A 27,617-nucleotide genomic window follows, 5' to 3' on the forward strand; every position below is an offset into this window, starting at 1 on the left:
ATGCACAGCAATACAGGCAACTGTGATAAACTGTAATTTCCACAACCCATGAACATGTAACTAGCAAAACCATGGAATGTTTGGCAAAGTGAGTTCTGGGTGATGGTAGGGTATATGTTTTAATTGTTAGTAAAATACCTCCAAAACCACGAGCATTAAATGTGTAGCACATGAAGTTCTCCAGCTATAGAATCTCCATTCATTGGAGATCATGCATCATTTTCCATTTTAGTCTCCCAGAAAAAGAAACAAGACTATGAATAGCAGTGCCTTATGAATCACAGGAACAACATTTTTGTTCTCTTAACCAATCAGGAACAGGAAAATGTGGTCCTCCAAATGTTGTCTGACTGCATCTTCACCACTGGTAAGGCTTCCTAGCTCTTCAACAACAACTAGAGGGCCATAGTTTGTCCACCCTTGCCTTAAAGAAATCCTGGGAATGATGGACAAAACACAAGATTCTTACCTATAGCCAGTGCTGCTGCTTTTGTTTCCAACCTACAGAAACATAAAAGAACAGGAAGTGAAAACATTTCCGGTCAGAGTTCAACTGACAGTTCAAGTACTTCATCCAAAAAGAACGTATGTATAGCACCCCGTCAAAGGGAAATACAGAAAGCTTGCTGAAACTAATAGCAATTTGTACCCAAGTAGATGATTTTTAAAAGTTATTATTATCTGCACGTACCTAAAGGAGTTTTGAATTTTTGTGGTTATACAGAAAACGAATCAATTCAGACCCTTCACCAACTTTGCCTTAAAACATAGCCAATCTAACTGTAGAAGGATGGGTACATTTATTATAAGAGAGCTTACTAATATAAAGAACTATTGTCTTTGGTTGATTCTGATTAAATTATGGTTAACCAAAATGTCTCAGTACATAAACCATCAAATTTTGGCCACAAACTAGGATGCAAACCCATGGTTTAAAGTCAGTTTGCAACTGATTTAAGTAATTTTTCTTGCTTCTCTAGCCTCTATAATTGACAAAGATGTGTTTCCTCTGTGCTGATCTGAAACAAAGCTTCTCAACTGCAGCGTTTAGCTTTGGGAATCTAAAGCATGGCTTTCTAATTGGGAGCGTCACCAACTTTAAAGCAAAAAAACACAGACCAATGATCTACCAGCTTAAACTTTTACTGTGCAACAGTTCTAAGCATATGGAGAGTGAGTACTCTGTAGCACCCTGTCATATGTCAAGCCCATCATCAACATGCTCCCACAACTGCTAATATAGGAAAAAAAGCAAGGTGGTGGAATGACTGGCAATATACACCAAAAATACACCACAAGTCCATTTGCTTACAGCACAGTGGGAAGCACAAAGTTCATGGCTACCTGCAGCCCCTCAAAGCTGTTTTTGTGCTCCCCAAGCCTCTTCCAAGCCCTCATGCTAATGAGAAGTGGAAAAAAAGAATTAAGGGTTAGAGAGGTTTCTTTTCTTTTCTTTTTTAAAACAGGAAGTATTTTTACAAAATCAAAAGTGAATTTTTGACAACTTTCACATTTGTTTTTCACTTTGGAGGGTAAACACTATCCACACCAGTCCTGAGAGTGAGAAACTGACCTCAAAAACCTTTCTAGTCCTTGTGAGGTATCATACAGTACTTTTACATTCGAATTAAGTTGCCATATGTTTGCTATTTTCAAAATCACCCTACCCCCCCAAAAAAACAAGCCCTCTTATCAGCATAAGAACAACAGAATACTACCGGTGAAGTTCTTGTGTGTGCTGACCACAGAAATTAAAAGAATATATAAAATGTACATTTTAATTTCATTCAGCCAACATAAAAAAAAAAAACAGTTTAGATACAATGTCACACCTCAACACTGTCCCTTGCTTTTGGCCTAATCAGCAATTCCATCAGTTAGAAAGTTCCCACCCAACATGCAGAAATGTGCTAGCACCACTGCCACCATTTTTAGTTCATCAGAACTATCACCATGAATGTGAAACAATAGCAGCTGATCATTTTTAATAAGGCACTGCAATGTCAACATTAAACTAAAAGTCTCTCCTTTCTTGTGTGAATTATTATTATAACATGAATCATATAATAATAATATGAATTATTATGAATCCCAAATCATCAGGGAATATGTTTTGCAGGTCACAAAAGCTGAAAGAATGAGTGCGTCCATTTTGGCAAATGAGTCTGCAAAGTTAACTAGCCCGTAAAGGCATTCAGCAGTGCAACTGCTGATTACACTTGCCTGATTACCTAAAGAAACAGGAAACTGCACGTATATGAGTGGGCGGGCTGGTGGAAGATGGCCACCTCTTTGTCAAGCAGGAAAAAAACCACCCAAAAACCTTTTTATCCCTCATCTGTCAGCCACCAAAACTTTCTGTAGATAAATTTACAAGGCAAACTAACCTGCAGCCCTATAAGTATCTGTGATAACCATTTATAGCATATCAATGTTCTGAAAGGACAGGGAGGAATCCGACAGATTCAATTTTACTTTAAACAAGCTTCCTTGTTGAAACATCTGGAAGATCATTTTCACCCTTCTGGCTGCTTTGATGTATGTTTTCTGCTAGATACACTAGGAAAGGCATAATGGCAGCACAAGTGACTATAGTATCAAAACTGGAGAGCCAGTTACTTCGCTTCTTTTAAGCCAGTTATCAGTCCACTTAAGCTAAATAACTGAATCAAAACAAAGGGCACACATACATCACAGACTGAAAATGGCCCTAACAGTGCCTTCCTCTGAAGAAGGAACTCTGGAAATAGTAACGCTGTGAAGAAGGGCTGGGAGCTAAATCTGCAGGTCTTTCACCAAACAACATAAAATCCCCAGAATTCTTTAGAGCAGGGGATCGCCAACCCCTGGTCCGCAGCCCGGTGCTGGTCTGTGGGCTTGCCGGAACTGGGCCACGGATATAGATCTACACACACCCGGGGAGGGGGCCTCGCACAGGAGGGTAGTGCACCCGCGGTGGGCGTGTCACACTCGTGACGGGGCATGACGCGCGAGCGTGGATGGGGCGTGTCACACTCGTGCTAATGCAAATTTGTACTGCACAAAGGATTTAATTTTCCCCTCCTCAAATAGCGATAATTTTGCCCCCTTATAGACTGAACATCTACAGATAAGCTATCATGCTTAATATGTAGCCTTGATCAATTAAACGGAAGTCTCACATGAAGGAATGTGAAAAAGATATTTATAGGTAAGAAATACTCTAGAAATACTTACTAGGTGACAAAATTGCCTTGAAGCTTTTGTAGACTCCTACACCTTACACAGTAGGTGTAGCAGCTTTTCTGTGAAACCTGCATAGATAAAAACAAGATAATATTTTTAAAAGGCACATCGGAGACATCAAAACAATATATAAGATATTGTTTCTAAACTAATACAACTTATATTACCTAAACCAATGACCAATTAATCATGCACATGCATGCACGCGCATGCGCGCATACAAACAGAGAGAGAAAGTCTCACACCCTATGACAGGGGACAGATAAGTACACTCTATGACGTACTGTCTACTAATTTGCTTGTTTACATATATTCATAAAAGGTAGTAATAGATACACTCATGCATTGTAGTATGGTATACATATACAGTGGTGCCTCGCTTAGCGATCTCTTCGTTGCGCGACGAAATCGCTTAGCGACGGAGTTTAAGCGATCGCAAAAGCGATCGCTTAGCAATGGTCCCTATGGGGAAAATTCACTTTGCGATGATCACAGGGAAGCGACCATTGCAAAGCCCTCATTTTCGGCCAGCCAAACAAAATGGCTGCCTGCTGTGTGTCCTTGCTTTAGAGGTACTGAAAATGGCCACCCCTATGGAGGATTTTCGCTTAAGGTTAGTTTTGAAGCCCATAGGAACGCATTAATGGCTTTTTAATGCGTTTCTATGGGCTTTTTAATTCCGTTTAGCGATGAAATCGCTTAGCAACTTTTTTTCCTGCACGGATTAACATCGCTAACATCAATGCTCCTTCATGGATTGCTGCCTTGTCGTGGCGAAGGGGCTTGAGTAACTCAGAGAAGCTATGGGCTATGCCGTGCAGGGACACCCAAGACGGACAGGACATAGTGGAGAGTTCCGACTAAACGCAATCCACCTGGAGCAGGAAATGGCAAGCCACTCCAGTATCTTTGCCAAGAACGCCCCATGATCAGAAACAAAAGGCTAAAAGATATGACGCTGGAAGATGGGCCTCTCAGGTCGGAAGGCGTCCAACATGCTACTGAGGAAGAGCGGAGGACAAGTACAAGTAGCTCCAGAGCTAATGAAGTGGTTGGGCCAAAGCCGAAAGGACGCTCAGCTGTGGACGTGCCTGGAAGTGAAAGGAAAATCCAATGCTACAAAGAAAAATACTGCATAGGAACCTGGAATGTAAGATCTATGAACCTTGGGAAGCTGGAGGTGGTCAAACAGGAGATGGCAAGAATAAACATCGACATCCTGGGCATCAGTGAACTAAAATGGACAGGAATGGGCGAATTCAGCTCAGATGATTATCATATCTACTATTGTGGGCAAGAATCCCGTAGAAGGAATGGAGTAGCCCTCATAGTCAACAAAAGAGTGGGAAAAGCTGTAATGGGATACAATCTCAAAAATGATAGAATGATGTCAATACGAATCCAAGGCAGACCATTCAACATCACAATAATCCAAGTTTATGCACCAACCAGCATTGCTGAGGAGACTGAAATTGAACAATTCTATGAAGATTTACAACACCTTCTAGAACTGACACCAAAGAAAGATGTTCTTCTCATTCTAGGGGACTGGAATGCTAAAGTAGGGAGCCAAGAGATAAAAGGAACAACAGGGAAGTTTGGCCTTGGAGTTCAGAACGAAGCAGGACAAAGGCTAATAGAGTTTTGTCAAGAGAATAAGCTGGTCATCACAAACACTCTTTTCCAACAACACAAGAGGCGACTCTATACATGGAAATCACCAGATGGGCAATATCGAAATCAGATTGATTATATTCTCTGCAGCCAAAGATGGAGAAGCTCTATACAGTCAGCAAAAACAAGACCTGGAGCTGACTGCGGTTCTGATCATCAGCTTCTCATAGCAAAATTCAAACTTAGACTGAAGAGAGTAGGAAAAACCACTGGGCCACTCAGGTATAATCTAAACCAAATCCCTTATGAATACACAGTGGAAGTAAAGAACAGATTTAAGGAACTCGATTTGGTGGACAGAGTGCCTGAAGAACTTTGGATAGAGGCTCGTAACATTGTCCAGGAGGCAGCAACGAAAACCATCCCAAAGAAAAGGAAATGCAAGAAAGCAAAGTGGCTGTCCAACGAGGCCTTAGAAATAGCAGAGAGGAGAAGGGAAGCAAAATGCAAGGGAGATAGGGAAAGTTACAGAAACTTGAATGCAGACTTCCAAAGAATAGCAAGGAGAGACAAGAGGGCCTTCTTAAATGAACAATGCAAAGAAATAGAGGAAGATAACAGAAAAGGAAAGACCAGAGATCTGTTCAGGAAAATTGGACATATTAGAGGAACATTTTGCGCAAAGATGAACATGATAAAAGACAAAAATGGGAGGGACCTAACAGAAGCAGAAGACGTCAAGAAGAGGTGGCAAGAATACACAGAGGAATTATATCAGAAAGATTTGGATATCCCGGACAACCCAGACAATGTAGTTGCTGACCTTGAGCCAGACATCCTGGAGAGCGAAGTCAAGTGGGCCTTAGAAAGCCTGGCTAACAACAAGGCCAGTGGAGGTGATGGCATTCCAGTTGAACTATTTAAAATCTTGAAAGATGATGCTGTTAAGGTGCTACATTCAATATGCCAGCAAGTTTGGAAAACTCAACAGTGGCCAGAGGATTGGAAAAGATCAGTCTACATCCCAATCCCAAAGAAAGGCAGTGCCAAAGAATGCTCCAACTACCGTACAATTGCACTCATTTCACACGCTAGCAAGGTTATGCTCAAAATCCTACAAGGTAGGCTTCAGCAGTATGTGGACCGAGAACTCCCAGAAGTACAAGCTGGATTCCGAAGAGGCAGAGGAACTCGAGACCAAATTGCTAACTTGCGCTGGATTATGGAGAAAGCCAGAGAGTTCCAGAAAAATATCTACTTCTGCTTCATTGACTATGCGAAAGCCTTTGACTGTGTGGACCACAGCAAACTATGGCAAGTTCTTAAAGAAATGGGAGTGCCTGACCACTTTATCTGTCTCCTGAGAAACCTATATGTGGGACAGGAAGCAACAGTTAGAACTGGTCATGGAACAACTGAGTGGTTCAGAATTGGGAAAGGAGTACGGCAAGGCTGTATATTGTCCCCCAGCTTATTTAACTTATATGCAGAATACATCATGCGGAAGGCTGGACTGGAAGAAACCCAAGCCGGAATTAAGATTGCCGGAAGAAATATCAACAACCTCCGATATGCAGATGATACCACTCTGATGGCAGAAAGTGAGGAGGAATTAAAGAACCTTGTAATGAGAGTGAAAGAGGAGAGTGCAAAAAACGGCCTGAAACTCAACATCAAAAAAACTAAGATCATGGCCACTGGTCCCATCACCTCCTGGGAAATAGAAGGGGAAGATATGGAGGCAGTGTCAAATTTTATCTTCCTGGGCTCCATGATCACTGCAGATGGAGACAGCAGCCCTGAAATTAAAAGGCGCCTTCTTCTTGGGAGGAAAGTGATGACAAATCTTGACAGCATCTTGAAAAGCAGAGACATCACCTTGCCAACAAAAGTCCGAATAGTCAAAGCTATGGTTTTTCCTGTCGTGATGTATGGAAGTGAGAGCTGGACCATAAAGAAAGCAGACCGCCGAAGAATTGATGCCTTTGAATTGTGGTGCTGGAGGAGGCTCTTGAGAATCCCCTGGACTGCAAGGAGAACAAACCTATCAGTTCTAAAGGAAATCAACCCTGAATGCTCACTTGAAGGACAGATCCTGAAGCTGAGGCTCCAGTACTTTGGCCATCTCATGAGAAGAAAAGAGTCCTTGGAAAAAACCTTGATGCTAGGAAGGTGTGATGGCAAGAGGAGAAGGGGACGACCGAGGATGAGATGGCTGGACAGTGTCTGCGAAGCAACCAACATGAACCTGACACAACTCCGGGAGGCAGTAGAAGACAGGAGGGCCTGGCGTGCTCTGGTCCATGGGGTCACGAAGAGTCGGACACGACTAAACGACTAAACACACAACATCAATGTAGTTGAATTGTTCAAAAACCTCCGCTTTATGAGTGTGGAATATTGTGCTTCTGCATCCACAATTCAGAATGCCTGGAAATGGCCTCTTATTGTTGTACAATACTGTACCTGTGCTGTCAGCGGGGAAAAGGATGCAAATCTTTACACAGCAAAGAACAGCAAATGTGCTCCTTACCATTTCTTCTAGGCATTTTGATACCTAGAGTACCCATTGAAAAACAGCCCTGACAACTGCTTTGTGTTTGGGTGAGAAACATTTCCACTTTAGTAGTTTTCTAAAGGAGTTTATTCCTTAAAGGCAAAAAAAAAACAAAAAAAAAAACTGAAGAAGATTGTGGGTAGGTGGGAAGACCAAAAACCTTAGAGCAAAAAGCTGATGTCTATAGTCCAATAATTTCAGAAGAGACAAATCACCAGTAGCAGAGGGAATATAAATAGGAACATTCAATATATTGTGCAAGCCCCAGGAAAGGATTTACCAAGGAGTGCAGTAAATACGGTACCATTGCATTAATTTTTCATAGAAGCAAAATTATACTCAACGTGTTTCAACAAAAACTTTTACTAAATATAGAGTGAGAACACCTGACATTCAAGATAGATTCCAAAAAAGAGAAGGTAGTAATACTGCAAACATGTAGGCTATGGGAGCACACTACAAAATGTCAAAATATTGGTGTATGCTTTATAGACCACAACAAACCCTTTGCGTCTGTAGATCACAAAAACATATCAATTGTTTTAAGAGAAATGGGTGTGCCTCAAAACACAACTGTCATGACATGTAAAGTGTAATGTGGACAAGAAGTTACTGTTAGAACAGAAAATGGAGAAACAGACTATTATTCATAGGCAAACATATTAGGTATGAATGTATTTTATCTGTCAGTTTAATCTGTATGTAGGACATATCTTAAGGAAAAATGGATTAGATTCAGGCAAAGGAGCAATGAAATTGTGTGGGAGAAAGATCAAAGATATGCATATAATACCATATTACTGGCAGAAAGCAACAACAACTTGAAACTACTCTTGATGGAAGTGTAAGGATTAAGTACAAAAGCAAGGTTGCAGTTCAAAATTAAGACAGGCAAAAATCACAGTTACGAAAGAACTACATAACTTTAATGCTGACAATGAAGAAACTGAAATTGCTAAAGAATCTGTATATTTCATTTCAATAATCAAGCCAAATGGAGCCAAGGCCAAGATCATCCATACCACTGTATTCCCAATAACAATTTATGGATGGGAAAGCTGGGCAGAGATGAAAGTCGAGGGGATAAAACTGGTTCATTTCAAATATGGTGCTAGAGAGAGGATCTTTGTGCATACCACAAACTGCCAGGAAGATGAACAAATGGTCTTAGATCAAATCCATCCTGAACCGTCCCTAGAAGCAAATATGACAACACTGAGCTGTTGTACTTTGGGAAGATCATGAGAAGACAACACTCCCTAGAAAAGGTACTGATGCTAGGACAGGGGTCCCCAACCCCTGGTTGGTCCATTGCCATAGCAGGGCCAGGGGGCAAGGACAGGTCTCCCCCCCCCGCACGCACTCCACCCACCCACCCAGCACACACAGCCCGCCACCCACAAGCATGTGTGCCCCTCCCCTCTGCAAGTGTGCCCTGACTCTTTGAGCATGCACGCAAGCACACCCCGCCTCCCCCGCGCACAGACCCCACCCCACCCCAACCGGTCCGCAACTCAGAAAAGGTTGGGGACCACTGTGCTAAGAAACGTTGAAGGCAGCAGGAAAAGAGGAAGACTAAGTATGAGATGAACTCACTCAACAAAGAAAGCCATGGCCTTGAGTTTGCAAGAAATGAACAGCCCATTTTGGCAGTCACTCCTTCATAGGGTTGTTATGGGCCAGAGGTGACTTAACACTACATGAGAAGGATAATGTAGACATATTCAGGCATTATCAAATTACTAACAGTCTGCAATAATGAAACTGAGGGGTTCCAGCTTCTGTACTTCTACATGTGAATAAGAACCTAGATTTTTCCAGCCTGTGCAAGTAAGAATTTCTTCTCTTAAAACACACTGCTGCTGGTATCATGGAATTAATGATGTAGAGGAACAGGTCTAGACATTCCCCTAAATAATGATAGACTGAATAGCAACTAAATAATGCTTATGTGTTCCTATGTTAAAAAAACAGGGACATCCCCCAAAGATTAAAACTGTTTGGCTTAAAGCAAACAGTTACGGCTGATGCTGTATCCCCAAAAGAAAGAAAATACAGACCCCTTCCTCTTCAAAACATGGCCACACTGGTACATCATTGTTACATCTAAACTTTCACCTCAAATAAATACCTGGGGTCTACTACCCTTTGGTTCCCTAAAGAGCCGGGAGGGAGCACTACTTGTCTAGAACCAGGCTCATTAAGCGCAACAGGACTGCCTATATATACCTAATAGAAGTACCTTGCACTCACCTGCTTCTTCCTAAATTAGATCTCTATGAAAACTATATTCACCCACAAAGGAGAGGGTTAAAGTTTTTCTAAGGACCTCCATCACAAAATGAGACAAGTTTTACTAAAAGCTAGTTCTACCAGAGCTATTGTGGGGTTGTCATAAACTTACAATATTGTCCCTATAACTGTCAGTGCACATTGTCTACCAGGCTAAAGACACACATGGAGATTTCCAGGAGATGGCAGTATTGAGAGGCAGAAATGCAACATCAGTAAATAAATGCCATGATTAAAAGATTGTAAAAAAATTCTTCATCCTCCCTTTTAATGACAACTATAACACAGAAATCCCATTTAAACTGTAACTATAGCACAGTCAGACTTAATAAACATTATTTCTTTCTGTGGATGCTATCCACCTTATCTGATATATGTTGTTCCGCAAGAGTCTTTTGATGTTGATGTTATGTGCCATCAGATTGGAACCGACTTATAGTAACCATAGTAATGACCCTATAATTTATTTTGTATGATTTATAGGCCACTTTTTTTTCCCAGTGAAAGGAAATTTGTTTTGGGAGTTGTCCAAAACTAGTGCACAGCTCTACTTTGAATTTCTCCATTTGGCTTATTACTCCTCTTTTCTGTGGTAGGCTCAGCATCTTTGTTACCTTTTGTACACGCAGGTAAAATGTCATCCTCTCCATGCTGGAGGTGATTTTACCCCGTTGAATGCAGCCAGGAAGATAGCTGTGAATTGTGTTCCACTCAATTTTGATAAGAACTTGCAAACTGTGCAAAGTTTTTAATTAAATGCGACAGAAAGAACTTGCAGTTAAAAATATATAAAATGCAGGAGAAAGCAAAACTAGTATATTTTTCCATCCCAAATTAAGTAGCAATTGAGAATGTTCATAGCACTTCTCGTATTTTGGCCATGCAGGATTGTTTATTTCTGGGAGCATAAATTAATTATTTAATTAGTTATGTGCCATCAAGATGGAACTGATTTATAGTGACCCTAACAGGGCTTATAAGGCGAGATATTTAAGGAGCTGTTTTAGCAGTTCCACTCTTCTAGTGAGTCTCCATGGCTAAGTGAGGATATGAACCCAGGTTTCCTGAGTCCTAGTCCTAGCCACTAAATCACAGTGGTTATCCTCTAAAATCTTATTTCCGTTTTCCTATTTTAATTCATAGCAGTAAAAATAAATAAGTGGTGGTTCACCTACTGGTCATTAGTGACTCAGTGGCTGGTATAAAGTGATGGGAGGGGACAGGACTAGGTGCTTCAGTGGCAAGAAAACCAACTCCAAGTACTGCTTTGAACTTTCTAATTCCAAAACGAAGTTGTCTGAGTACAATTGCCAAAATTACAGTCTCTGGCTCCAGCTTTTTATGAAAATTAGTTCCAGACTGACAACTGCATAATCAGAGCCACGCATGCACACAGGGACAGATTTAAGACCTAGTGACTGGATGCATACATAGTATGTTGTATAAGCTGTCAAACCTTCTATTTCCACCTCCATAGCCGACATTGCCCATCTGCCACTATGATGGCACCAGCAGACTAAATCAACTCAGGTTCAAAAACAAGGTCCTCAGGGCAGAGGGCAACTTCTAAATCTGAAAAGAAACTGAATTCAGAATGGCTTGCCTTCATGCACCTAAACTTCTCTTCTAAATACTGTGAAGCACAATAGTCAACAGCCAAGAAGTGGTAATTTCTATGGCTAAGTGCAGCAGAAAGTGGAACTGTTCTTCCATTGCTCTTTTCCCAGCAAGAACACTAGCTCTTTAAATAGAAAAACCAAGCCACACACTTAGCTTGACCTAGTACTGTCATGGACCACCATGCAACACTGGTAACTGGATGACCTACAAATGACAAGGCTGGTTCAGTCAAGAGATGTCATGCAGCAAGAACAGTAGTTTAAGTTCTGCAGGTTTATGAAAATCATTAAGCGAACCGTTGTAAGAGACAGTGGACAGTGGTAGAATGGCAGAATCCAGCAGAACAAAGAGGGGACAAATTTCCCTCCCAACTGAAGCCCTTCTCCATGCATCCCCCCCCCCAAATTGGCTCTGAAAAGCTGGAAAACCCCTGGAGTCTGATTTCAGACAGAACAGACAGCAAACCCTGGAGGGTTAAAGGAAAAAGGGGAAGAAGGTTTTCCTGTGACAGAAGGCTCTGTGCAAGATCAGAAGACCAAGCAGTTGTAAGATTGAATCCACGTGACGGAGTGAGCCCCTGTCGCTTGTCCCAGCTCCCACCAACCTAGTGGTTCAAAAGCATGTAATTGCAAGCAGATAAATAGGGACCACCTCGGTGGGAAGGTAACAGCGTTCCGTATCTCAGTTGCACTGGCCATGTGACCACGGAAGATTGTCTTCGGACAAACACTGGCTCTATGGCTTGGAAACAGGGATGAGCACCGCCTCCTAGAGTCAAACACGACTGGACAAAAATTGTCAAGGAGAACCTTTACCTTTACCTAAATAGGTACCACCTCAGTGGGAAGGTAATGGCGTTCTGTGTCTAGTCATGCTGGCCACATGATCACGAAAACTGTCTTCGGACAAAAATGCTCGCTCTATAGCTTGTAAACAGAGATGAGGACCGCGCCCTAGAGTCGGACACGACTGGACTAAATGTCAAGGGCAACCTTTACCTATAATGCTGGAACCAAAATGTTGGGAGCCTAAGGAACAATCATTTCAAATGCTTGAAAGGCAGTCATACAGGGGAGGGGCAAGATCTGTTCCTGATCAATCTAGAGTGCAGGACACCTAATGGTCACCGAAATACAAGGGGATAAACTTCTGAATTGTTTAGAGCAGCATAATGAAACCAATGACCTTGGGAAGTGGTGATCGCTTCAACACAAGAGACAATCAAGAGAAATTTAGACAACCACCTTGCAGACATCTTTTGATTTGTATGCCTGCACAGAGCAGGGGGTTGGACTTGATGGCCTTATAGGCCCATTCCAATTCTTTTGGAGGGGGGCAACTCACAGGAATGGTGTCTCTTTTGTTACCCCCAACTTTGAATTGGTACCATGGTGGTCACTATGAACAAGACAATTTATTAAAGAGGTGGTATCAAAGTTGCCAGTATGGATGATGGAGAAATCAATGGATACTGGGGCTGATGCAGTCTGTGTGACAATGGGCACCATTAATATTTTATGGATTTGCAGCAACTTGCAGAAAGAAGGCATTTTTAACAGGAACCTGTGGCTGAAATCATTTTTAAGAAACAACCTGAGTTGAATGCTGCAGTTTCACTGAAAATGAAAAAGAAAAAGCCTCACAACTTCCATAGGTCAAGGTAATGAGACCTTCACCTAAACAAAGAAAGCATTTTTCATGTCCCTCTGAAAGGGAAACTTGTCCCTTATATGTGGAAGAATACTAGACACATCTGATGCTTGCTTCTAGTGAGAAAAATAAGATATAGGAATGTACTAAAACAGTGAAGGTTTTGCTTAGTCAAATATAACTAAAGACAAAACTGTACAGAACAAAACCAAATGAATTTTTAAAAAAGATAAAGAGAACAAAACAACCAAAGGGTTTGTTTTATTGAAATGACTTTCTTTCCAGGGTCCTTCAATGAGGCTAACCCTGTGGCAGACAAAGGAGAACTGAAAGGCTGTCCACTGATGTGTGTGTTGCAAACAGAACTGATGAGGCTACCTAGAAGGTTTGAAATGGTGGCTCTGCTTAGGTTTGAACCTGTATATCTGGATCCATAGAGAATACAAGGAAGAAAAAAGTTTGGTAAGCACAGCCAGTCATCTGATGCTTGCTTCTAGTATCTGAAATCCAAAAGTCTACTGCTTGCCTTTGAATGTGAATGCTGCATTTAGCAGACTTCTTAAACAGACAGTGAAATCTTTATACAGTGGTGCCTCGCATAGCGAGCGCCCCGTTTGACGAATCCGCATAGCGATTCATTTTCTGCGATCGCAAAAGCGATCGCATTGCGATGTTTCCTATGGGGAAAAATCGCTTTGCGATTTTTCCCCATAGAACCCCGGCGGGCGCATCGGAACAGCTGCAGGCGAGGTCTCTCCAGCGGCCGCTCTGAACCGCCGGCCAGCCGGCATTCTCGAGGCGGGCGCGTCGGAGTGGCCACGGGTGAGGTCTCTCCCGCGGCCCCTCTGAAGCGCCGGCCAGCCAGCATTCTCAGGGCGGGCGTGTCGGAGCGGGCGCGAGCGAGGTCTCCCCGCGGCCGCTCTGAACCGCCAGCCAGCCGGCAGTCTCGGGGCAGGCGGTGTCGGAGCGGCCGCGGGCGAGGTCTCCCCCGCGGCTGCTCTGAAGCGCCAGCTGAAGCGCCTTTGGTTGCAAGTGTTGCTTGCAAGGAGGGAGATGATTCCTCCCTGCCTGGCTCGCTTGCTTTTCCAAAGGAGAAGCAAGCCAGCCAGGCAGGGAGGAATCGTTTCCCTCCTTTGCAAGCAACGCTGGGTCCTCCTCGCGCTGGGCTGAGCTCAGCTCAGCGTGAGGAGGACCCAGCGTTGCTTGCAAGGAGGGAGACGATTCCTCTCTGACCGCCGGCTTGCTTCAGCCAGGCAGGGAGGAATCGTTTCCCTCCTTTGCAAGCAACGCTGGGTCCTCCTCGTGCTGGGCTGAGCTCAGCCCAGCGCAAGGAGGACCCAGCACTGCTTGCAAGGAGGGAAACGATTCCTCCCTGCCTGCCTGGCTTGGAGAAGCAGTCGGCGGCCAGAGAGGAATTGTTTCCCTCCTTGCAAGCAACGCTGGGTCCTCCTCACGCTGGGCTGAGCACAGCCCAGCGGGAGGAGGACCAGCGTTGCTTGCAAGGAGGGAGACGATTCCTCTCTGGCCGCCGGCTTGCTTCCGAAGCCAAAAAGGCAGGGAGAAAATGTGGGAAGTTCAAACTTCCCGCGTTTTCTCACTGCCTTTTTGGCTTCAGAGAGCTCCGAAGCCGCCCATCGCAGCGGTGGGGACCCCCAGGGAGGTCTCCCAGGGCTTGCACGCCACCATGGGAGACCTCCCTGGGGGTCCTCGCCGCCGCGATTGGTGCCTTCAAAGGTTTCAAAGGGCTTTGCCCAACATTGGAGGAAGCCCTTTGAAAGCTCCAAAGGCAGCGGAGCTCCGGGTGGCTAGAGCAGGCCGGGGCCCTGGCTGCTCACCCCCGGCCGTGCGGAACCAGCAGAGGGGCGGGAGGCTAGAGCAGGCTGGGCTCCTGGCCGCTCGCCCCCAGCCACGAGGAGCCAGCAGAGTGCCCGGAGGCTTCGGACTGGTAAGTCCTTTTTAAAAAAAAAAATCTGTGTGCGTTTGGACTGGGGGGGGTTATGTTTGTGGTTTGTGTTTGTGTGTTTTTTTTTCGCGGTGTTTTCCCCGCAAGCGCTTTGGCTGTGTGAAAATGGGGGCTTTGGTCCTCCCAAAGGCCCCATTTTCACACAGCTGATCGGCGGTTCCAAAATGGCCGCCGCAACCATTTTCTCTGCCCTCGCTTACCGAGGGCACGAAAATGGCTGCCTCTATGGAGGAACATCGCTGAACGGTGAGTTTATCCCCCATAGGAACACATTAAACGAAGTTTAATGCATTCCTATAGGATTTTCCTTTCCGTTTAGCGATGTTTCCACATAGCGACGATTAATCTGGAATGGATTAATGTCGCTATGCGGAGCACCACTGTACTGTACTTAAAAAATCATACTCTTTTTTTTTTACGTCATCACAGAGGACTGAGGCACTCATAAGGCATTCAATTACTCAAAGAGACAGTGATGTGTAGGCTGTTTGAATCTGCACTTTGCTGCAGAAACTACCAACCCTAGAATATTAAGTTTATATCACCATAACAGATTAAAAAACAGTTGTCAGTAGATGCATCCCATGCTACTAAAGAATGCTCAACAAAAAGAAGCACACAGATACTATCTAAACCAGCAATGGCATGGGTTAACAGCCACCACACCACTCTGCTATTAACACAAATGTAAATGATTCATATAGCAGGGAAATCACAATCATATAAATTGGGCACATATGAATTAAGTCTTAGCTTCAAGCAATATCTAACACCTTATGGGATAAATTTGAATATGCATCAACTTTATTTGCTAAATAAACAAAAGAGTTCTGAACAATGCTTTCCCTGTTCAGAAGCAATGCAGAATTTTTAATCATTTATCCCAAGAACAGACTTCATCACCCAGTTTTTCCAATACAGCTGACTAGTACTAACTTGTTTCCCCAAAAATAAGACCTAACCTGAAAATAAGCCCTAGTATTATTTTTCAGGATGCTCGTAATATAAGCCCTACCCCCAAAATAAGCCCTAGTTGAGTGAAACCACACCCTTTACCATTGTACAGCAACCAGAAGAAGATGACATGATTGTATTTGAATAAATGTAGATTGTTGTACATGGGAGGAAATCCCCTGAAAATAAGCTTGAATGCATTTTTGGAGCAAAAATTAATATAAGATACTGTCTTATTTTTGGGGAAACACGGTATTTTTAAAAAGGTACTCAAAATATTTATATTTCTTTTACATTAGATTCCAGGAACATTGCTGAACATTAAACTCTCAAATATAAATCTATGACTAAAACAAAAGTCAAATCACATTAGAATAGCTGTATCACAATTTCCTGATCAAAAGTAACTTTTTAAATTAAGCCCATTATTTAGTGTCCAAAGGCGTTCCTGAGTAAACTGGCTATATACAGCAATTTGAAGGCCAGAACTGAGCTACACAACCATGCTATTTATTAGTAATACTCCATAGTCCTAAAACCACAGGCCAAAATTCTGTTGCTTGCAGTAAACTGCACCAGAGTAGGTCCACTGAATCAATGGGGATTTAGTAAGTCATCTGCTGTGTAAGTTCCATTGATTCAAATGGGGCTACTCTAGGTGCAACTTACTTTAACACAGTTAAGTCACAATTACAGTAGGTGCATTTGAATTAACAAAATTTACAGGAGTTGAGTCACTAAATCCCCATTGATTCAATGAGCCTACTCTAGTGCAATTAATGACACTAAGCAACAAAATGCTGGGCACAGGTTTATAATACCCCTGCCAAACTATAGAAATTATTCAAAGGAAGGAAAAAACAATGAGCTTTCAAATAGTTCTTTGGATTCGCATGACTTTAAGTGTCTAAAACAAATAAGGAAGCTACTCAATTGCATTTGCCTCCTCCACACCCATCAACCTAAGAAACTACAGAATAACTTCATGGTAATTCCAGCCCTCTGAGGCTTGCTGACTTTGGTCTACAGAATGAAGAGTTTTGGTATGAACTGGCAACTTGCACAGGCTTGCATCAAGATAATCTTATTTTGTATACTTGTATCTGGGAAGCCAACCAGGAAATACTTGAGAAACAGGCCTGTATTCATACATTTGGACAATAACTGTATAAGCTACAAGGCTACCCCTCTGCCAAATCATTACATCTGGGCTGAAAGAGAAAAACAGACCAAGGGAGCAAGTTGCACTAAAGCAAAAGCAAAGCAAAGCAAAGCACAGTCTATTTTAACAATATAATTTAACCAATATTGACAAACGTGAACAGCTAAGTGCCAATATCTCACACTTTAAAGAAAACCGACAGGGAAAAAAATGATTCACTGAAATATGGTACTGGAGGAGACCTCTGTGGATATCACTGACTGCAAGAAAGATGAACAAGTGATTGGCTGTCCTGCTTTAAGTACAACACAAGAATGTACGAGTTTCTGGAAAAGACAATGCAGATGAAAATTGAAGGAAGTTAGAAAAGAGGAAGACCAAATGCAAGATGGACTGACTCTCTAAAAGAAGCCACTAGCTTTAGTTTATAAGACTAAGAATAGCTGCTGAGAACAGGTCATTTTGAAGATCGCTCATTCATAGGGTCTCCAGAAGTAGGTGACTTGACAGCACTTAACAACAAATGTATATATGTACATACATACACATGCACACACCTTTTGTAAGACATACTGACACATTCATTGCCTTGGTGGCACATTTACTGTTTTTCTAGGTTTGTATACTAATGGTTCACTTCATCAATATTGGTTACATTGTTAAAACTGTGGCTGTTTCCTGGGCTTGCTTGGCCTGAAAGAGAAACAAGGTACTGTAGATCTGCCCAGCTCATCACTCAATTCTGTAACAATACAACACAGTCAGAGTGATGAGTGTTTCACTTCTGCCCTTTTCTCCAACAAGTTCTCTCATACTACACTGCAACATCACAATGTGCTAGATACAAATAGGCATGAAGACCAAAAATGGAAGGAGCCAAGAAAAGAAAAGAGAAAATATCACAACGATCTGTTTCCATTTCAAGACGAAAAAGAGTAAGTGGTATATACAGGCTGCCTACTGCAGACCTACAAGCTGTTTGTGCATTGAACATGACATTCCTTAGGATGGCACTGCAAGTGTATGCTAGCATTACATGTGTTTAATGACAACAAAGAATCAACATAAAATCTTACAGACCTACAAATAATTCCTCTTTCAATCCTAATGGAGATGAGAACTTTCCTGAGCAGAATTTTGACCAAACTGCTTCGAACATCAGCAAAAGGATACAGAATGCTTGTGATAAAGCTAAGTAGGGCCAATTCTACAGGCTATCTGGGAAGAATATTGACTGTTAGAGCAGTATGACAACAGAACCAATTACCCTGGGAGGTGGTGAGAGCTCCAACGCTTGAGGCACTCAGGAGAAAATGGAACAACCATCTGTCAGATCTACTTTGATTTGGATTCCTGCATTGAGCAGGGAGTTGGGACTCTGTGGCCTTATAGGCCCCTTTCAGCTCAATTATTCTATGAGAATACCAACTGGGAACCACACACAAATCAGTCTGAACAACCTGAAGAAGAGTACAATAAATACCAAGGCGCTTATAAATGTTGACTTGCCTTGGTGATCAATAATTGTGTGTGGTTCCCCATAACTACACAATCTGGCTCAAAGTGGAAGACTCCCTCCCATCAAATATTTGTGAAATCCACAGGACAGAAGGTACTAGAGGACTGCCAGAAAGAGAATTAACTGCAGTGGTGCCCTGCAATGTTAATTCGTTCACCGAAAATCGCTATTTTGCAAAAACATCATCTTGCGAAATGCGGTTCCCCATTGAAATGCATTGAAATCCATTTAATAAGACATAAGACATAAGACATAAGAAATTTATTTGTCATTGCGCTCACAAGTGGGTGCAACGAAATGAGGTGCTCTTCCCCAAGGTAAAACTGGACAACACTACAAAAAAAAAGTTAAAATATACACAACTTTCACCATCCAAATATAGATACCCCGTTTTCTCTCAGCAATTAAAAAGTCCACCAAAAACTTATGGCCCCGCATTTAAACTCAATACTGCACTTGGGTAAAAACTGTTCTTGAATCTGCTTGTCCTTGCTTTCAATACCCTGAATCTCCTTCCTGATGGTAATAGTTTAAAGAGCTGATATCCCGGATGAGAGGAGTCTTTCAGTATGTTAGATATCTTCCTCTTACATCTGTTCTTATACAATTCTTCCAAAGAGGGGAGTGAACAGCCAATGATGTTTTGGGCCGTCTTGATCACCCCTTGAATTGCCTTTTTCTCTGCCACTGTGCAGCTCGTGAACCATACACAGAGACAGTAGGATAATATACTCTCAATTGAACTCCGATAGAAGGTGATTAACAAACTCTCAGTCAATTGTTGCTTTCTAAGAATCCTTAGAAAATACAACCGTTGTTGTGCCTTCCTGATTAACGCAGCGGTGTTTGCACTCCAAGTCAGGTCATTTGTTATGATAGTCCCAAGAAACTTACATTCAACCACCTGTTCCACACAAACTCCATCTATATACAGTGGCTGAATGTCTGCTCTTTTTTTCCTATAGTCCACTATGAATTCCTTGGTTTTTTGGATGTTAAATAAAAGATTATTTTTTTTGCACCAGTGGGATAGCTGTAATACCTCGTCCCGATACGCAGACTCATCATCCCCAGAGATAAGTCCTACTAGTGTAGTATCATCTGCAAATTTGATAATCCTATTACTGGGATGGTTATTGGTGCAATCTGATGAATAAATGGAGAACAGTAGTGGACTAAGGACACAGCCTTGTGGAGTGCCAGTGCTGAGTATCTTGTCAGTAGAGATGTAGTCATTCAGTTTAACCCTTTGTGGACGATTTGTTAAAAAATCCCAAATCCACAGACAGATAGAATCTGGAAAGTCAAGATCTTTAAGTTTGTCTATTAATCTGTGGGGTATAATGGTGTTAAAAGCAGAGCTAAAGTCCGCGAACAGCATTCTTACATAATTCCCTTGTGTTTCCAAGTGGGATAAAGCCATATAAAGCACAGTATTGATCGCATCCTCGGTTGATCTATTTTCTTTATAAGCAAACTGAAGCCCATCAAAGGAATCAGGAAGGCAGGAGATAATATATTTCCGAACTAACTGCTCAAAGCACTTCATTAAGATTGAAGTTAGTGCCACCGGCCTGTAGTCATTCGGACTGTTTGTAGGCAACTTTTTAGGCAGTGGAACGATGACGGAAGCCTTGAGACAGACGGGAACTGTGCATAGTGTCAGGGATCGATTAAAAATTATAGTCCATATCCCGGCTAGCTGATGTGTTCCAATGCGGGAAAATTGTCGTCATTTTGCGAAAATCGCCCATAGGAAAACCGTTTTGCGAAGCAGATCAGCTGTCAAAATCACTGTCTTGTGAATAACGGTCCCGGAAACACCCATTTTGCAAGTTGCGGACCTAGCTGTCAAAATAATCGTCTTGAGAAAAATGGCCCGGAATTAAAAAAAACTCTTGCGAAGCACGGACCGAAACATCGTCCAGTGAAAATCACCCATAGGAAACACTGTTTTGAGAAGCGCTATAGCGATCGCAAAACCTCATTGTCTAGCAAATAAATCATTTTGCAAGGTAATCGTCTAGCAGGGCACCACTGTACAGTTTATATGGACCTACACAGAGGTATAAGAAAGGTACAAAAGACAAGCTCTTCTATGTATATGATGAACAATCTGCAAGAGTAGACTATGTCTAGATGGGCGGCATATAAATGCAATAAATAAATAAATAAATAAATAAATAAATAAATAAATAAATAAATAAATAAATAAAATAAGAAACTACTATAAGTCCTTTAATAAAGTAAGAGGAAGTAACAACAAAAGTTACTGAAACCACTGCAAAACATTATGTGCATCACTTGCTGTACTACCAATCTGCAAACAGTTCAATTGCTTTTTGGCATGCATACAGAGTGAATGATTCTTTTCTCCATACTGAGTCAGCATTTAAAGTGTATAGGTGTGCTAAAATGCTTCCTTAGTACTTCAGCTCTATACAACTTCAAAAATTGGAAGACAGAAAAATGTAAGACCTCTATCAGTGCTGTTATCTTGGGGTTTTAGAACTGTTGTCCTCCTTTTAATATTTTATGGGCTGGCTAGGGGATGACTGTTTTCTTTATTGTTGTAAACCACCCAGAGCAGTGGCATGCCACTAGATGGTGCAGTACAGAAATTTAACAAACAAATAAAAATCTTGTCATGTGTGAAAATCAAAGTGCCCAGATAAACTGATTATGCTATGTTATGTGCTGTCAAGTTGCACCCAACTTATAAGGAACCTATTAAGTTTTTCAAGTATGTCAGATATTTATGGAGTGGCTTTGCCAGAAACACCATGGCTGAGGATGGAACCCAGTTCTCCTGAATCCTTAATCTATCACTCTGTCCATTATACAATACTGACTCTTAAGCTGATTAAAGGTTTAGCAAAACTCCAGCTTGAAGGAAACAATTTAGGAGGTGATAAGGTCTACTCCAATCTACCACATTTCTCCCAATTTTCTACCACTATATTTCTAATTTTAAAATGTACAATATACAAATACATCTGGACACACACATGCCCACTCACAAAAGTATCAGAATTCTTATGGCATCTTCATAACAAAGAAAAATGTGAACTTCATTACACATTTAATCCAAAGATATCTTGTGTCCTACAAATGGAACACTCTTATTTCTACCAGGCAGAAAGAATGTCACAATCTGCTTATCAGACTAACAGAAACACATAGAGAGAGACAAAAATACCGTGGCACCTTAAAGACTGTTACATTCTAATACAAGCCTTTGTAGATCATGTTCACTTCCAGAGTCAAACTGTCTTTAACAGAAGTCAGTTTTCCACAGAAAGCAAGCCATGGCCACATGTACAGGGATGCCAGTATGCAGAGTTATTTCTTTAACACTCTTGAACCAACCTTGGATGGGAGGTGGAAACTGAAGGGGCAGCACAAAAATCCAGACATATAAAAGGCAGTTTTATGTTTTGCCAGTATAGATACAATCCTGAACACAACTGTAAGCATTCTTTTCTCTCCCAAGTGAAAGAACATTACCGTATTTTTCTGTGTATAAGACTATATTTTGTCTAAAATCTTTAGACTAAAAATTGAGGGTCGTCTTATACACGGTGGAGGGGAAAGCAGGAATCAAAGCTACCCTGCAGCACTTTGATCCCTTTCCCCCCACCCTTGCTAAGCCCCACTCAGATTTCTTAATTTTGGATTAGAAAAGTGTGGGGCGTCTTATACATGGGGGGCATCTTATACACAGAAAAATACGGCAATATGTACGATTTGCCCCCGCTGCAACTCTCCACCTCCTATTTAAATTTCCCCTGGCTTTCTTCACTTATCATCGTTTTCTCAGGAAACAATCATGGTACACTAAAATTTATTTTCCTCCATCCCATTTAATATCCTAAGAACATATCTGAAGCTAAAATGATTGAACTGAGGATATCATATTATGGGCATATCAGGAGAAATTTTCAGTGGGAAAGACAATAAAAGATAAGCTGAAGCAGTAGGAAAACAGAAAGACAGGACATGAGATGGGCAGATTCAATAAAGGAAACCACCAATTTTAGGGTGCAAGACATGAGCAGGGATGTTAACACTAGAATTTTCCAAAGGTCTTTAATTCACAGGATTGCCGTAAGTCAGAAGCAATTTGATGGCACAGAACAACTGAAAAACAAATTTGGACATCAACATGTACTTTTCAGCTCACTGAAAACAGCTTTATTGATCTACTGAGTTCACAGGTCATTATATTCTTCAGCTCTGTTAATACATTACTGAACCACAAATCAATCTAGTTAAATCAATACAGGTAAATACTAATTGAGGAATGATTTTATAACTTTTCTGTAAAGAAAAAGCACTCATCTGACATCTGGCTTTCCCAGGGAAACACTTCCCTGCCTTTAGCTGCTATTAATCTGAACCTTATCAGATGTCTTCAGACTGTTGCTTCAACCACTATAAATTGACAAAGAACACCATATAAAAACAACTTTCAGCTAAGCCAGTGGTTCTTAACCTTGGGTTACTCAGGAGTTTTGGACTGCAACTCCCAGAAGCCTTCACCACCAACTGTGCTGGCTGGGGTTTCTGGGAGTTGCAGTTCAAAAACATCCGAGTAACAAAGGTTAAGAACCACTGAGCTAAGCAAAGATGGCAACCACCCTACATATTGGTGGGAATCTACTGTGATAACAAAAGGAAAACAAAATTCCTCATCCACTTAATATCACGGTCAAATATAATTGGCTGTATCCTAGCTTAGGTGTAGCTAAAAAATAACTGAATTCTATGGGACATGTTTTAAATTACAACTAACATAACTCCCACTTATTTTAAATAGATTTTTAAAGTATGACTAAATCTGGATCTAGCTCAATATAGCAACTACTAGAGCATACCAAAGTCTCATGCATAAAAATATTTCATCTGTAAGCTTACAGAATTAGTAGCAGTTACAAAAAGGAACTGAAACTATCTGTATATTTTTACATGACTAGCTGCTAGATGCTTCTCAACTGGCTAAATAGCTCAACAGTTTAGGTATCTGGCCGCTAAATCAGAGGTTTGGCATTTGATTCTGTATTGCACTTCCTGGGAAAAGAGCCAGCCTCTGTGTGACCTTGGGCAAGATGCAGGGTTCCTCAGAAGAAGGGAATGTAACCTACTTCTGAGTATTCTCTACCTGGAAAATCCTGAAAAGGGTCACCATAAGGCAGAACTGACTTGATGGCTGACGATTATTAGGTGCTTCTCAGATCCTAAAGACGCTTTAATAACGACCATCAGGCTGGTCACCAAACATTTACCTGCAACTCAAACACTACTTGCACTACAAATAACATCCCTCCAAAAAAAAAAAAAAAAGGGAGAGAAGACAAACAAAAAAATGGAAACCAGAAGCATGTGACGCACATTACTGTATACAAGCTGGAGCTACTGAAACAAACTAGAAGCTAGGCCATCCTATCTGAGACTTCCCTAATGCCCCTAGATGTCTTGGAATATGATTTCCACCATATTCCAGCACCTTGGCCATTCATTATGCTGGCTAGATCTAATGAATACGACAGTCCAGATGGTACCACGTTTGGCAAAGCTTAACAGTAACAAACATAAAGTGATTAACAAAGAAAATGCCAGACCTTTCAACCAAAGAAACATCCCACATGCAACTCTGAGAATATATAATGCCTGATACACCTCATAAGAATTTAACAGGAACTCTAGGAAGTCTACCTGAAATAACATACAAGCCTACATCTCAAAAGGATGATACTGTAATTCAATTATATACATGCATTTCTATGGAGGCAAGGATCTTCTGTTCATCAGTTTTCCAACTGAAGGATTGCCCACCTTTCAGTACTGTACTTGACCTTCTGTAAGTATGCTGTAAGTCTACCACTTCTTAGTTTGGGTTCAATAGGCCATTGTCTGGTTAAAAGCTAGGCAGAACAAAAAGCAAACAATGGTGCATAAAGGCCTTTGGTAGCAGCAGCAGTTGTGCGCTCACGGCATGATTACTACAGTGATAAAAGTAATATCAATTCATAACTTCTTAATATAAAGAATACTAAAAATAATGTATTGTGCATCATAGCAATTTTAAAATAACCAGAGTTTCATACTATCAAAAAGCTGCAACAGAATATCAAATACAATGAACAACAGAAAATTACAATGAAGTACTAATATTAATGCTACACTGAGATGAACTCGAAAAATATAACAGTACATTTCTTCCTTTCTCTTATGCACGGCATCTACTCAATCATGAAAAGTTAGTGTAACAGAACTACTTTTTGTATCTAGTAGAGAACTGCTTGAACAAAGATCTTAACCCGAAGCACTACTATCCCAGTATTTTTAAGAATGCATAATATCCTGCATTCTCCTGCTTCATTAAACCACATCAACTGGCACCGTTAATGCTTGCACTTTATTTGACCATGTGTTTAGGAATCAATCAGGACATCAAACTGTATTGGAAGCATAAAACAAAGGTCTCAAAGAGTGGAGAAATGTGATCCCCAAAGGACATTTGTTTAAGCTTGCAAGCAACATTCACGTCTTGAAAGTTACACGCTGAAAATATACAGTATATATACATATGGTTTCTAGACCAGAGAACAAGCTACAAATACTAACCAATCAAACATAAAGAGAGAAAAATGTCAGTTGACTAGATTACAGCCACCACTGTTTCCAAGTCTCATCCCCAAGGTTTTTCAAGCTCTATCCTATGTTCCATATTGAGGCTAACCATCCATAATAAGAACATTCTACAAATGCAACAAGTATTACACTTATGAAAATGAAAGGTTAGATCAATCACAGAGAACTAAAATAACCAACTGAGCTATAACAGTAATGTGCAAGCCACTTCAACTGTGCCTTGCATGGATAAAAAAGGTTACCAACCGCTGGAGTAAGTAATCATCTCAAACATTGCTGACAGCCGAAACATTCAGGTTCTATTAGCAAGGAACTATATTCAAAACAACTGTATACCACAGTAAGTTTGCAACAAGCTCTGACTACACACAGTTTGTGTTTCCTTCCTTCTATTGGGTTGAGTCACATCCTCAAGTTCGGAGTCTTTAAAAAAGGGAAACAGACTACATTAACAGAACAGAACTATGACTATATGCACACTTGCTTGAAAGAAAGCAACTTCCTCAGTTTTTCACATACACTAACTCGTGCAGTATCATGTATGTTTGCACTCATACCTCAAATGCTTCATCGGACAAACACTAGATCTTATTATAGTGGCTGCCTTCTTGTTACTGACAAAACAACAAGAATCCCTGCATAGCTCTGAGGACAGGTAACTTGAATTTGATTTTCAAGTAATACTATTTCCATGCTGAATTCTATACACAGCCTTACAGAAATTAGGTTCCAACATAAACATTTCAAGACAGGCTGCCAAACTACAAATTTAAGCATGAACACAACATGGTCTTTTAAGTGAAAAATTGAATGTTATGTTGCCCTCAATGAGTCAGAGAGAACATACTGTGAAACAATTAATGCACAATGTATTCTCAAAGGCTTTCACAGCCGGGATGCAATGGTTGTTCAGAACATAGACAGAGTTCTAACTCCTGTCCTCTGAAGATGTGGCCACAGAGACTGGCAAAACGTTAAGAAGAAAAACCTCTGGAACAAGGCCAAGCAGCCTAAAAAACCTATAACAACCAATTGATGCACATCTTGGTTACATACCAAACATATTTTTATAATGCTTTTTCTGAAGCAGTGAGAATTTTTAAGCTTTCAAACAGATATCATTAAAAACGGGCTATATTCAGACATTATTCTGTTGAACAGTACACTGCATAATCTATCATTAGATAATCATGAATCTGCAAACAGATATTCTGCACATATTTTAGCACTTCTCCTTTGCAAAAATGGGGAACTTTGATCATAGAATAATTATAATAATAAGGAAACTCAATCATCACCATAAGCATTCTGCAGCTGTAAAGTATGCCAGTATGCTTTACAATGCCTTATTCTAGAAAAGAGACTGGACTAGAAATAGGCATTATATCCTTGCTTATATGAATTGGAGAAATACAGGATTCTTCCTAACATACTACCGCTGACCAATGTGGAAAATCTTGCTGAACAGCCAGATATACAGTACTATATTTTGTCAGTTGGAAGCAGCTAGGAGATGACACAGCTTTGAAGAAAATGGTAGCCTAGAGAGATGACAGTATCAAGTAGAAATTTGGGGCTACCTGGCTCCCCAATTTTTCTTTCAGTGTGTCCCCCTTTTTGGCTCTTAATTCAATGCTTGGAGTTCACAAATACACAAAATAGGCGAGTGTGTATAATTCCTCATTTATCAGAAAGTATTATGCTTATGTTAGTCGTTGGGGGGGGGAAAGATTTATGAAGAGAACTGAAGTCTCATTTTCAAATACTGGAAATTAATTTCACCTAGCTCTCTGATTTCTCCAGTTGCAATAAATCCACAGCCCAATCCCAGATACACAGGTACTACAGCTTGCAATTTATGTTAAGGTAGCAGGCAGGCATTCTGCCCAGGTTTTCTGGCAAATTCCCCTGCTCCTTTCAGAAGCTACCCATCCTCTAGCCAACATGAAGTTCCATATCCTCAACTATGTGGATAATGTACGGTATTAAAGAAGTAGAAGAAGCAGAGCAGCATGTACACTATCTGGCCAGAATGACAAATCCAGCTTCTACAACACTGAAAAAGAAATACACGTCCAACTATGACTTTTATAGAACCACATACAGTATATTTAAACATTCTAAAGTGAAGGCTAAAACAATATAATTATTCTATATGTTGCCTCATAACATGTTTTAGGTATTCATTACCCTCTTTTTTTATGGGACCTCACTGTTTACAGGAGGAGGAGGAGACTATGAAACATTTGAAAACCGAGGCCTATGAGGAAAGATTGAGGGAATTTGGTATGTTTAGTCTGGAAAAGAGAAGGCGGGCAGGTGATATGATAATCTGAAGGTCTGTAATGTTGAAAATGGATAAGGTTTGGTGGTTGTTATTATTTTTGTTTTGGGTTTTTTGCATCTC

The 27,617-nt window shown here is 41.1% G+C and overlaps 1 protein-coding gene across 14 annotated transcripts in view; it reads right to left on the reverse strand.

Moving 5' to 3' along the window:
• Positions 1-27,617, reverse strand: part of CYRIB (CYFIP related Rac1 interactor B) — a 101,979-nt gene that overhangs the window by 26,213 nt on the left and 48,149 nt on the right. For 10 of the 14 annotated variants that reach the window (XM_078391651.1, XM_072999329.2, XM_072999334.2 and 7 more), the window contains 2 exons: positions 3,217-3,293; positions 470-501 (listed from right to left, as the gene is read on the reverse strand). The gene's annotated coding sequence lies outside the window, so the exon portion shown is untranslated. Of the gene's footprint in view, positions 1-469; positions 502-3,216; positions 3,294-24,391; positions 24,412-25,456; positions 25,635-27,617 lie in introns of those variants that run through there. The other 4 variants (XM_078391653.1, XM_072999331.2, XM_078391652.1 and 1 more) reach the window with 3 other exon arrangements.

The sequence above is a fragment of the Pogona vitticeps genome, chromosome 4, assembly GCF_051106095.1.
Source record: "Pogona vitticeps strain Pit_001003342236 chromosome 4, PviZW2.1, whole genome shotgun sequence".
In the NCBI taxonomy this organism is placed as follows: Eukaryota; Metazoa; Chordata; class Lepidosauria; order Squamata; family Agamidae; genus Pogona; species Pogona vitticeps.